Source organism: Argiope bruennichi, chromosome 9 (assembly GCF_947563725.1).
Source record: "Argiope bruennichi chromosome 9, qqArgBrue1.1, whole genome shotgun sequence".
NCBI classification, from domain to species: domain Eukaryota; kingdom Metazoa; phylum Arthropoda; class Arachnida; order Araneae; family Araneidae; genus Argiope; species Argiope bruennichi.
The window spans coordinates 90,975,021-90,988,134 of NC_079159.1; positions in this window are offsets into that span (position 1 = coordinate 90,975,021).

Sequence of the window (13,114 nt, forward strand, 5' to 3'; positions counted from 1 at the left end):
TGTGAGAACATTATTATTTTTCACGAGATCTCTCTCTCTCATAGATAGATGAATTGAATTGAATATGTAATTTTCTTTTTTGCATTTTCATTTTTCTAGCTAACAAACAAAATTTTTGGCGCTCGACCAATTTTGAGATGAAATAACAGCTATTATGTCATAGTTCTACGTCAACCTTTTAAAAACGCATATGCTGTCAAAGAAGGTTACATAATAATAATTCAAATATGCGATTAAAAGATGATGATGAAAACTGCCATTTATACCTTATTCATTGCTTACGCGATTTCGAGCTTCAAAACCTGCTAACCAAAACAACATCGTGTTCTCACATGATAATAGGGAAGAACTGTAGGTCACATCTTTTAATTGCATCAACAAAGGCTAATACAATTTCCTTTCTTCTTGAAAATGTCTATTATAAAGGAGTTTAGAGCTTTATTCTAATATTTATAATTATTAACACGTTAACCCTCACATCAGTCGTTGGTGACTGACACAGAAGTTTCCATTCGGGTCGCGTCGTCAGTCACTGGTGACTGGTGTTAAATTTCCCATATAACGCCAACCGCGACCATCATCGGTAACTGATAGTATAAAGTAGAATTTAACCCCCCCCCCCCAAAACAAAACACACACATTATATTTCTAAATTAATAAATACGCCGAAATTTTTCTTTCCAAAATGCTTTAATTGGTTTCTTTAAAATACGGTAGACATTTTATACGTAAGATGACTCTAAGAAAGATATTATCGGTGTACGTTTAACATGATAAAACTAAAATATCAATACTACATCAGTACATTCAAACAGCAATTAGAGGGCAGTCATTTAAAGATCGAGGCAGATTTAAACAGTAAATATTATATCGTATTTTAATGATATCTTTTTTTTATCTGTATTGTTATCATGGATGTCATAAAACAAATAAAATTGATTTCTAGCTTATTGATTTTTTTTTTTTTTTTTACTTACATCAATTTTTCCTTTAACAATGTGATTTTTTTAGAACATCAGGTGAAAACCTAGAATGACTTTTAATGTATTTGCAAATTCTCATACAATGAGAGCTATTATAAAATTCATTTGTTAACAATTATAATATTCCAAGCAAAGTACCTTCTAGTATTGAACGCACACACATTCCGGACACCCATCAGGACCTGTCCCGATAGTGCAAAAAGAGGGGCAAGACATTTCTTGACAGCCTGCAATGAGAAATATTAACAGCTACGATAAGAAAGGTACTTTATCTAGATTTTAATTATATGGGCAAGCGATAGCAAATCACCAGCAATCGAAGATGTTTAGTAAAAGTGTTAGCAATTAGCGAAATTAAAAATTCTTTGATTGGAAATTCAGTTTTTTTTTTATTTTCCGAATTTACAGGCTTTTCGCTTCTTCACTTTAAAATTTCGCTTTTATTACTTACTAGTCATCTTCGACTACCAGTTGGTCTGCCCAGAATACAGGTTGTATTCATTTTGAATTAATTTTTTTATACACAGCTTGATGTTTATGATTACACAAGCAAAACAATTTCTATAGTAAATTGTTGTAGATATCAATGTTATTTTATAGTCTTATGTATATTCTTCTTATTGACAGTATGATAAAATAAAATTTCATATCATAATGCTGTTAAAAAGTAACTGTTCGGTTAGTATATTCAGTACTGTGCAAATTAATTGGGACAAACACAAAAAATTTCACAAATGTTGTTTAATTAGTATAGGTTAACTTACATGCACGGTATAACAATCCAATACAAAATATGTCCTCCTCTAGCTTGAATGAGATCCTGTACACGGTTAGGCATGGATTCCACTAAATTAGAACATAAATGTTTGATCTCGCCATCACGAAACCAAACTTTTATAGTATTCTCAATCATTTTTTTTTTTTTTGTTGAGCAGTCCATTTTACTCAGATGTCTCTTTACAATGCTCTACAAATTTTCGATGGGATTTATATCGGAAGAATTACCAGGCCAATCCAAAACCATTATTTTCTAATTTTGAAAAAAATTCGTTGTTAGCTTAGAAGGATGGCATGGAGCAAGATCTTTTTGAAAGCAACCAACATTACCAGCGAACGTTTGCATCATAGGCACAATTTTACTTTCTATTATAGAAATGTATTATTTAGAGTTCATCATCCCTTCAACTAGTACTAAGATGCCAGGCCTTTCAGAAGTAAAATAACCGTAAAACATCTGTTTCTGAGGGTGCTTAAATGTTTGAATAAGATGTTGTTCCATGATGTGTTCTCCACCATTTCGCCTGACAAATCTTATTCGAAACCCTTGCCCAAGAAAATGCATTTTGTCGCTGAATACAACCTTCTTCCAATCTTGTGCAGTCCAGGATTGATATTTCCTATCCCAATCCAAATGTTTTTTCTTCATTGCAGGTGTTAATAACGGTTTTTCTATTGGTTTTCTTGCAAATATCCCAGCTTCAATAAGCCTTCATTGAACTGTCGATGAATCCACGCTCACACCAGTAGCTAATAATTCTCTCTGAAGATCTCTACTTGTTTTCTAAGGATGCATTGTACTATTTCGTACAAGAAATTTGTCTGTTCGAAGTGTGATCTCACGTTAGCGTCCACATTTACTGTTTCATTTTGGAGACACTGCCCCAAAATTCGTTTGCTGATTAATAATCCTAGAAACACTAGATTTTCCAACTCCAATTACTGCAGCAATATCCCTCACAGCCATAGAAGTATGCTGACTAAGGGTAACAATTCTACTCCTTTTCCCAGGAGTGATATTCATTTTTTAATACACGTCAGAAGGAGACAATTCACACAAGCGACAGCTTTTTACAGCAAGGTGAAGGGAAAAATTTTCGACATGTCATGATCACGTGGTCAAACCAGTTTAGACTAGTCAAGAGCAGTCATACGTTCTAAGAAAGTGCAATTGAAAACGGTTTGAGGCAGAAAATCCCCGAGAAATTAACAATTTTCTTAAAAAATCTGTTTGTCCCAATTAATTTGCACAGTACTGTATTCTAATTTTCGCGAACTATAAATTCATTTTTAATTAGTTCAGAAATCACATAGATATTAACAAAATCCCTCTTCCTTAGCTTTCAACAATGAAAGAAAATTACTTATAAATTTAGATGAAACAATGAAAGCCGTTTGAATTTCAGTGCAATAATGAAATAATATTTCTTAATATTGTGAATTAATGAAAAAAATTTTAATATAATAAAATTTTTAAAAAATATTTCTGAATTATTGCCAAATTTAAAGAAAATTTGAACAACAATTAATTTACTATAATTAAAAAGATAATTCTTTGAATTTTAACATGGTTTAAAAATCGGTTTTGTGCAATAATATCTTTTGGAATTTTCATGGAAGGATAATGAAATTTCGCTTAATTCAAAGTCTAATTAAATTTAGTAGTCCCGATTTCAAGGTACATCTTTGCCAAATTTGATAGTTGTAAATCTAATGGCCTGTCCTACATAATACCAATATAAGCATTGTAAGCCTATTTTTACTTGTAATTTTGTATATATATTTTAAGCTATATATATTTTAAGCTAAGATAGTTCTAACTTTATTGTTTTTACTATAAATTTCTCATTTACGTTATTAATATATTAATAATATATTATAACGCAGATAAAATAAATTTTCTCGATATATTTCAAAGTTGAGTTTTAAAGTAATTACACTAAATTTAATTAAAATTTGGAGGTGCGATTTTCTGCGCAATAAAATCAGTAATGATATTTTTTTTTCTTTTGATATCGGAAACACAGAAGAGTAAGAGAAAAAGAAAAAATCTTTAAGTTTTCACATAACCCTTAATATATAATATGCAGTATAATCTTCCAATTTTCAATGAAAAAGAAAATCATATTATACCTTTTAGTAAATAAATCGGAAATATGTAAATATTTACTTTTTGAGTCAACACTATATAATACTTGAACCGACATTTTTACTGTCTCATTCCCCTCCCCTTAGTCCCCCTCCCCCCCAAAAAAACGAAATGTTTGCGACATCTTTGAAAACAATTGCAGAGATGACAAGCATTGAGTTCAAGCATGTAATGCTTTATTTTTTTTTTCCTGTGGATACCTGGTCACTCGAATATAAATTGTAACCAGCTTGCAGATCGCTTAGCTGAAGAAGTTACAGAAAATAGATAGAATGGATCTCTCCTGAAGGTATTATTTCAAGCCTCAAAAAAGCGTCGCATCAGGTCACAATCAATAATTATAGAAATAGTAAATATTTTAACTCCTTAAATGGCATCCCTAACATTGAAGCACTATCTTCCTGGTCCAAAAATCGGAGAGAAGCTGTTGTTTTGGCAGACTAATCAGCAAAATAATTATAACACCAGGACTGTTGAATCGTTTAAACTTAAATAATTATCCCCTTTGTCATGAATGTAATAGCATTATTGATTTTGAACACATAATTCTTTCGTGCAAAAAGTATATATATTATAGAGACAAACTGTGGACTTTTCTACAGTTAGATAAACAAGATATCCCTTTCAAAAATGTTCTGGGAAAAATAACTGCAAACAAGACCGATCTTCAAGTTTCTCTTCAAGCAATGAAGCACTTCAATATCTACTAACTTCATCACTTCGTGCTGTGTGAAGGATTTGCAGATACATAATAAATTACATTTAATCAAACCGAAAATTAATTTGTGGCCAGTTAACACTATACGAGAGGTTGATGTCAAATTGACTCGCCTCCGTATAGGACATACTCGTTACACGCACAGGCACCTCATTTTTGGCAAGGCAGCGCCAAAGTGCCCCACGTGTCGTGTAGATTTTACAAAAAATCACAGTGGGAGAGAAATTCCACCCAAGCATTTTAAAATTTTTAAAAACTATTGGTTTTTATATTTGTATCTAGTACTTTTTAACTTCTGCTCATGCTTGATTTTTTACATCGTTTTATTGTAGCGTTTTTATCGCATTAGTGTTTCATTTATAATTATTAACATACTTGCACATTTATTTTCTGCATTTGTATTTGGATACCTTTTGATTTATATTTTAATATGTGTGCCTTGTCTTCCTACCATTTGCTTGGCGCAGCATGGCCAAAAAGGGCTTTTGCGCCAGAAAAAAACCAAAAAACCAACCAACCATCGTGCTGCGTGAACTCTCCGCGTTTTTGCACCTCCTTAATTGGACTTTCGAAACTTGAAAATGGACTGAATCGCATCAGCGAAACTGCTCTGTAACTGCTGACTGACTGAAACTTCAATTTGTTTCTGTGCGCGCTCTTGTTTTTGTAGATGAAATTTCTTGCTTTCTACATCCAGGAAGGATAAGAGCCATTGTTGCTATAAATCCCAATCTCTTGCTTCTCTCAAATTCAAGTTCATTATTTTTCCCTCATTATGTGCAGGTAAGTTTAATTTAACTGCCAGTGGTGTTGAGAATCGTTTAGGGGTTGAGTGGGTTGAAGCAAAGCTTAGATTGCTGTTCTTAGATTGCTGTTAAAAATACCTGCAGAGTAGTAAGAGGATGCAAACTAATTAATTGATTATACATTAACAATTATATATATTTATTTTTCCGAGCAATAAACAAGTTTTCGTATTAAGTAATTAATTATGCATCAAATTACTTTTCCGAGTCCAAACGGCAAAAATATGAATGAGTATTTTTATTTAAATTAATTCTATTATATGGTCCTTATAAATCAAATGAAAGTACAAAAATAATTGATCCTGAAAATATCATAAAAGAAATAAAAATGTTGGAGCCTCACAATTTTGGATTACCACTATGCAGTAGCCTCCTTTTCCTATTTTAAAATTCAGCCCTGATTACAGAAAACTTTTGAAAGCCATTTTATGTGTGTAAAACTTAGAAAAGAAAGTCAAAGAATATATTTAGAATACTTATAGAAAATGGATAAATACAGATGAATCAAAATAATATTTGTAATGTTATACAAGATTTACATCCGCAACGCAACGCAACGTAACGCAAAGTATCAACACACAGTTTCGAACCTGATAGAAAGGCATTAAAGAAAAGTAAAGGTCACCAAAGAGCAAAACCCTCAGTAACCGATTCACTCACAAAAAAAACTTCTTGAATGCCAAACAGTAGAACAGCAATCACCATCCGAATGTTTAGGTAAAGTTCAGAATATTATTCTTTGATTTTTTTTTCATGTTTTCGAAGTCGTAAACGGATTAGCGTAGTCCAAACTTTTGAAGTTGGCTTACCAACTCATTAATTAAATTATTGAAGTCCTTAGTTTGTGCTAAGAATACTTTTGTAATATTTAATTAAAATTAAAAAAATTTTTTTAATTGTTTAAGATTATTTTTAAATTTACATTTTTATTCGCCAAATACTGAAGCCGATTCTTAAATGTGGGAATTAGTGATAATTTATTTAATAAGCCATATTATTATTCTTTCAACTTTTATATCTTGATAAATATTTAATAATATATGATATAATAAATTATATGATACATAAAAAATATAGAATTTTAAACAATTATAATAATTTATGTGAATGTTATATGAAGATCAATTAAAATATCTGCTTTCGAAAGTTCGGTAGGGATAAAGTGAATAATAGTGTGCCCCCGAGTTTGTCGCCAATATGGCAAACCATCGGAACGCTCTTCTAGCAACCCTAATGCTGTTTTGTTTTCTACTTTTTGCAATGGTTGAGTTGAACTACAACTATATTATGAAAAATGTTAAATTAAAAATATTAAAAAAATATCGATTAAAGATTTTCATTTTGTTTTTTATTATAATTAAAAGTTTATTAAATAAATAAAGTCAAGCTTATAATTAAAAGTTATTTTCTTCTTTCTTTTTTTTTAACGTGAATTCGAACAGAAAATATTTATTATTTTACAATTTTTAACTGTCAGTATGCGCTTTAAAAAATCGTCTGCATTCTCACTTTAAAAGACAGCTGCAATGGAATTCTTCGCAGTTCTCGTAATTCTTTTGGTGTTCTAACGGTTGATTCCCTTCATAATTTGTTATGTCGGGAGTATTTCGAACCTGTAGAATGGATGAAGGGTGAGTTAAATATATATATTTACGAGTTGATGAAGTTGGGAAAGGATGCTTGTTTGAAATTTTGTATTGAGAATGGTTTGATATCGAACCGGCAGAATGGATGAAGGGTGAGCGGAATATATTTTTTTACGAGTTTATGAAGTTGGGAAAAGGATGTTTGAAATTTTGTATGGAGAATATTCCGATTGCTCCTTTCTCCGTTCTTTCTTTTCTTTTGGTTATGTACTGTTTTTATTATCCACATAGTCCTTATGCTCAATGTGCTAGCAAAGCTACTAGGTTGCCGCTCCCACTGCTAGCGAAGCCGTAGTATGTTTTTGTTAAATTCAAAAATTCTGCCGGGGCACCGGGCAGTCCGAAAAAAAAATACTTGTCAGTAAAAAGTCCTAATTATACAGCGGGAAATGGTAACCGTAACTGTTCCGATGAAGTATTTGTTTATTTTGTCCGCCATCTTTATTGGCGACTTGGCATTGTTGGCGCAACAAAGGGCACACTAAAATTCACTTTTACCGTTGGGTAGTGGAAAAGAGGAGACAGAATAACTAGAAATGCATATGGGCCTATACAAGAATTAATCTGCCTCTGTCCATAATGTTTAATGAAGTTGAAGTCACTCTTTAAAATCACTTAGATAACCGAATAATGTTTATTGTCCATATTGAATATAAAAATACAGTCTAGAGTAAATGTTTCATAAAGCATACACTAAAAAAAACTTTCATAAAGTATAATATAACTTACATAAAGCACTACAGAAATAATCTTTTACAGTTGCGGACATAACTTGTCTTTGTCTTATGATTATTTTTATAAGAAGGTGTCATTTATAATTTTAATGATAATCATTACCTCCATTATAATAATTTGGCTGCTGTCCACCTAATATAAATGTAAAATATAAACATTAGTAAACTGCAAAATAGAAATAAACCACATTTGTATATATAATATTTTTAAAGATGATTTTTACCTCCATAATAATTATTTGGATTGTATCCACCTAATAGGAATACAAAATAATTTAATATATGCACATCACAAAATAATAAAGCAATATCGCAGTTGTATTTCAAGCAGATATCAGAATTTATTTCCTTACATTATATTAATATATATCACATATATTCATTATAAAAATATACAGGAAAAAGGAAATTACCCAGCTAATAATTTTGATATATTGGTTGCTGTCCTTCTAAAATTGATACAATATATCGAACTGTATAAATACGATTTCAAGATTTTTTATTGATGTTACATTATTCTTGCTTGTCAAGTCAAATGTTTAATGCATATAAAAGATATAAGCGCATCTACAATATAAATTCCGACATTTTGCTATATATTTGAGAAATTAGAGATTTTCTATCATGTTTATGCGCAAAAAGTGAGCGGAAATTTTTACCTGGTTGATAATTCACAAGTTGCTGTCCACCAAAGATTCAATTTAAACATACATTATTACACATGGCATTATAAATATTATTATAGTAAAAATTTTATATAAAATTTGTACCAATAAATATTAATACAATATTAATTTGTTCTTACATGTGATTACAATAGATTTGAAATTACAATAATTATTTTAGAAATATTTAACTTCATAATAATTAGATAGTCGTTTCTTAAATAATGATGATATTTATACACCAATATACAATTTATAAAGAAAATATATCATATAAATAAGATTTTTAAAAATTGAAAGCCTGAAATTAGACAAATGAGCATTGAAAAAATTTAAATATTTAAATATAATTTATTAAGCGATTATAAAATGCATGATAGAAATTCTTTATATTATTTACTGACAACTATAAAATTGGATATTATATTTAAACTAATTTATCTTCAAATTTCTTATGATTTCAATATAGATATTTTTGAAAAATAAAATTAACATCATAACCTGAGTAGGTGGTCATATATTGCACATGCTGCATGATATTAAACAACATTTGCAAAACTGTATATTTGTTGAACATTGAATAATATAATATCGCTCAATATTATACAATATCGTGCATCATGATGCAAATAATTATCTGTTTGTTGTCGAATCAACAATGCAGTTATAAAAATTCATTTATACAATGGAAACATAAAATGTTTATATATAAGTATAAAAATTTTATTTATTTGTTACCTCCATATGCAGGTTGCCCACCTAATGTGTAAATTCAGAATAATATTCAACTATAGTCAGATTACAATAGTTCAAACGTCTAATTTTTTTATGAATATGAAACATCATATAGAATAAAAAATATCTATTAAATAAAATTACCTCCTACTACTTGCGGTTGTCCACCTAATATAAAAATTAAAAATAAGGTATCACTGCAATTCCAATGGCAATATTTCAAGTATATGCATTTTAAGGAGAAGAAATTTCTTCGGCATGTTGATTATTCAATTTAAACCAAATATCAATATAAACCAATGAGGCTGGTCTCCTCGCAACCTTTTTGTATTTTATTTAATAAAGATATTCCTCCCCCTCCCATACCAGCAACATCATTAATAAAGATATTCCTCTCCCTCCCATGCCAGCAACATAATTCATAAAGATATTCCTCTCCCTCCCATACCAGCAACATAATTAATAAGGATATTCCTCTCCCTCCCATGCCAGCAACATAATTCATAAAGATATTCCTCCCCCTCCCGTACCAGCAACATAATTCATAAAGATATTCCTCTCCCTCCCATACCAGCAACATAATTAATAAAGATATTCCTCCCCCTCCCATACCATCAACATAATTAATAAAGATATTCTTATCCATTCCATGCCAGCAACATAATTCATAAAGATATTCCTCTCCCTCCCATACCAGCAACATAATTCATAAAGATATTCCTCTCCCTCCCATACCAGCAACATAATTCATAAAGATATTCCTCTCCCTCCCATACCAGCAACATAATTCATAAAGATATTCCTCTCCCTCCCATACCAGCAACATAAAACTTGTAAATTTTGGACAAGATCGTGAAAGTTTTGTGCTTCTAAATAGAGTAAAGAATTTTTATTGCTGACTGATTGATAAAAAATTTTAATAAAAATCTGCATTTTCAGTAATATCACATATCAAATTTCATTTCTCTAAAGTTAATGTAATTGGAAATTTTCACTTTTACGAATATGCTCATGCACAGATCAATGGATGTTGAGTCCATTCAGGCATTTGGTTTAAAATATAGATAAAGATCTTTACTGTAGTTGCTAAAATTATGGCTCTTTACGTTTCAAAGTTACTGATTTCTTTTGCACTAAGATAGAGAAACCTAGAAACATCCCGGAAATGAATTTCGTTCAAACTTTGGCAGAAATCTAGAAATTTGTTACTAGGATCGCAAACCAAATTTCGTTTGTTCTGCTCAAAATTGTTTTTAATTAATGAGTTCACAGAAAGATAAATATAATTCCAATAACAACATGTCTCCTAATGTCCGGAAGGTCGGAAACGTGAAAATTCGAGATTGAATTTTTAATTGATAATAGTATTTCTTCTTTGTATGCACGAAAGTAATAATACAGTGAGTACAAATATCGTCAAAAAGATATCAATTTCTGAAAGATATCAGATCAGAAAGATATTTTTAAAAAAATTTAAATGTGATTTATTTTAGGTAAAAAGTATTTAGTTTAGTAATTCGCTTGATGCCTTGAAAAAATAAATTTTTATTTCAAAATTGTTACTGCTTTAAGTAATGAAATGTTCATTTAATTGCAAACCTAAATGTCTAATAAAACAAGTATATTGGAGAAACAAAATTTGAATGAGGTTAAAGTGCCTTTTGGGACAAATTTGGTGGATTTTGACGAACTCGTGGAAAAGTTTTTGATACTTTTTCGGCATTTGTTCTAATATCATTTTCCTTTCTCACAAAAAATTTAAACTTGAAATTTCCACAGATCTCGACGTTTCAGATATCTCTGAATCCAAACATTTCATTGTTGGAATTATTTCTGTTTATCGCTGTAGTTGTTTGTCTGGAATTGAATAACTCTAAAGCACCTTGAACTTGGCATATGAACTTTGGTAAATGATCTTTACGCCAAATTTACTGCATCTTTTTGCTACATTTTATAAAAGTTTGAGTGAAATTTGCTCATTGGTAATTAATTACCTGTGTGTCCGATTGCTAGAGAACATGACAAATTCAAATTGAAAGTTAATCAGTTAACGAACGCAGGTGATAAATTAATCTTTTGAGTTACTGATTAGCATCAGAAATATTGATTCATAGAAAATTTTGAACCATATCTCACAAGAGATGGATCGTCTGTCGGTATGTAAATTCTCATAATGTAATCCATTCGCAAGAATTCACATAAAACCAAATTCATTCACAGAAAGTTTGTATGTCTGTGTTTGGCCAAACATGATAACTTCAAAACTCAAAGAGCTGTCGGTCTGTACATTCTCATAATGCAATCCATTCTCAAGAATTCACATAAAACCATATTCATTCACGGAAAGTTTGTATGTCTGTGTTTGGCCAAACATAACTTCAAAATTCAAAGATCTATCAGTAAGTTCCTATTGGGAGTTTTTGCATTTAATGTACGGATCTACATCAAATTTTAAACTAAATCCCTCAATGGGTGGATCATCTATACAATCGCATATATTTAAGCACGGTAATGCAAAAAGGCAGCAATTTAACTCAATGAAATTTGATATGTGATCTTGTAAAAAAATATAGAATGTGCATATTTCATAAAATGGATACTTGATTTTTTTTCAGGGGATTCTGAAAATAAAAATCTTTACATTTAATTGTTCTCACGGCCTTGCTTTAGGTCCTAAATTTTTTATATGGACGGAGAGGTGAAATTATCTTTCATTCGTATTACCTTTAATAGAGCAGTCAGCGTCACGTTTTCGAGGAAAGCATTTTTATTGGTTTAAATTTGTTATGAAATGTTACTCAGGCGTAGAAGATTTTCATTTTATAGCAGATCTGAAAGATCAACAGGATGCAGAAGTTGCCATAACAAAATTTACAGCCAAAGGGAATGCCAAAGCAAGTTTGGCGATTTTCGTCGAGCTCTTGCAAAGTTCGCCAGTGTCTTTATTACAATCATTCCACTGATATTTTCTATAACAAATTATTAGGAATTTTATAGTTTACGTGTGCTGTATTACAAAACTGATGCGGGTTAAAAAAAAGAGCATCATAGGTTAATACAGTTCTTGAAAATAAATTATAAATATATTCTCTCTGTTTACTTTCATACTTAATCCTGCACTTGCCGCCTTTGACTGAACCGGATTTACTGGGTATATCGGCTATATTTACTTTCTCTAATGTATAAATTGATATTTAGTCATTGCAATGCCGAATCATTTTTAGCCTTACACATGTTCTATTTATTGTGTATACATATATCATTCTAATGGAGTTAAGTCCCAACGTGCAACTTTAAATAAAAATGTAGTTCCGAAATGCGCACATTTGATTTTTTTTATTATTTATCGATGCTACATTATTTATTGATTAATTGAAATTCTTTACATTTCTAGCCTATTAAAATAATTAAACTGCAAATTCCACTTTTGTGAAGCTAATTATTCCCTTCTGTTCAAATGATATTAGTAGAATAATTAAATAAAAATATTAGAAGTTTAAAAATCTTAAAATAAAGAATATGAGCTTACCATTGGGTATGAAGTATTGCTTATAAAACTGATAATCTGAAAAGAAAGAAAATAGTTATATTACTAAAGTACGCGTGTTTCAATATGAAGCATATTAAAGTATTTAGTCGTTTATGTTTAGATATCTGATTTCATATTCAGACTTTATAGCAAATATAAATATAGTAACTGAATCAGTAATTAAAATGAAGTTTAGCAATAAAATAAATTTACATGAATATTTGAATTAGATATGAAATATTTTGTTTACACTTGAATAATGAAGCAAAAAGAATAGAATAAAGCAGATAACAAAAATATTATAAAAGAAAAAAAAATCGTTCCATTAAGTGAAGCATTCTAAAATACTAGTATGTTACCCTTTGAAAAATT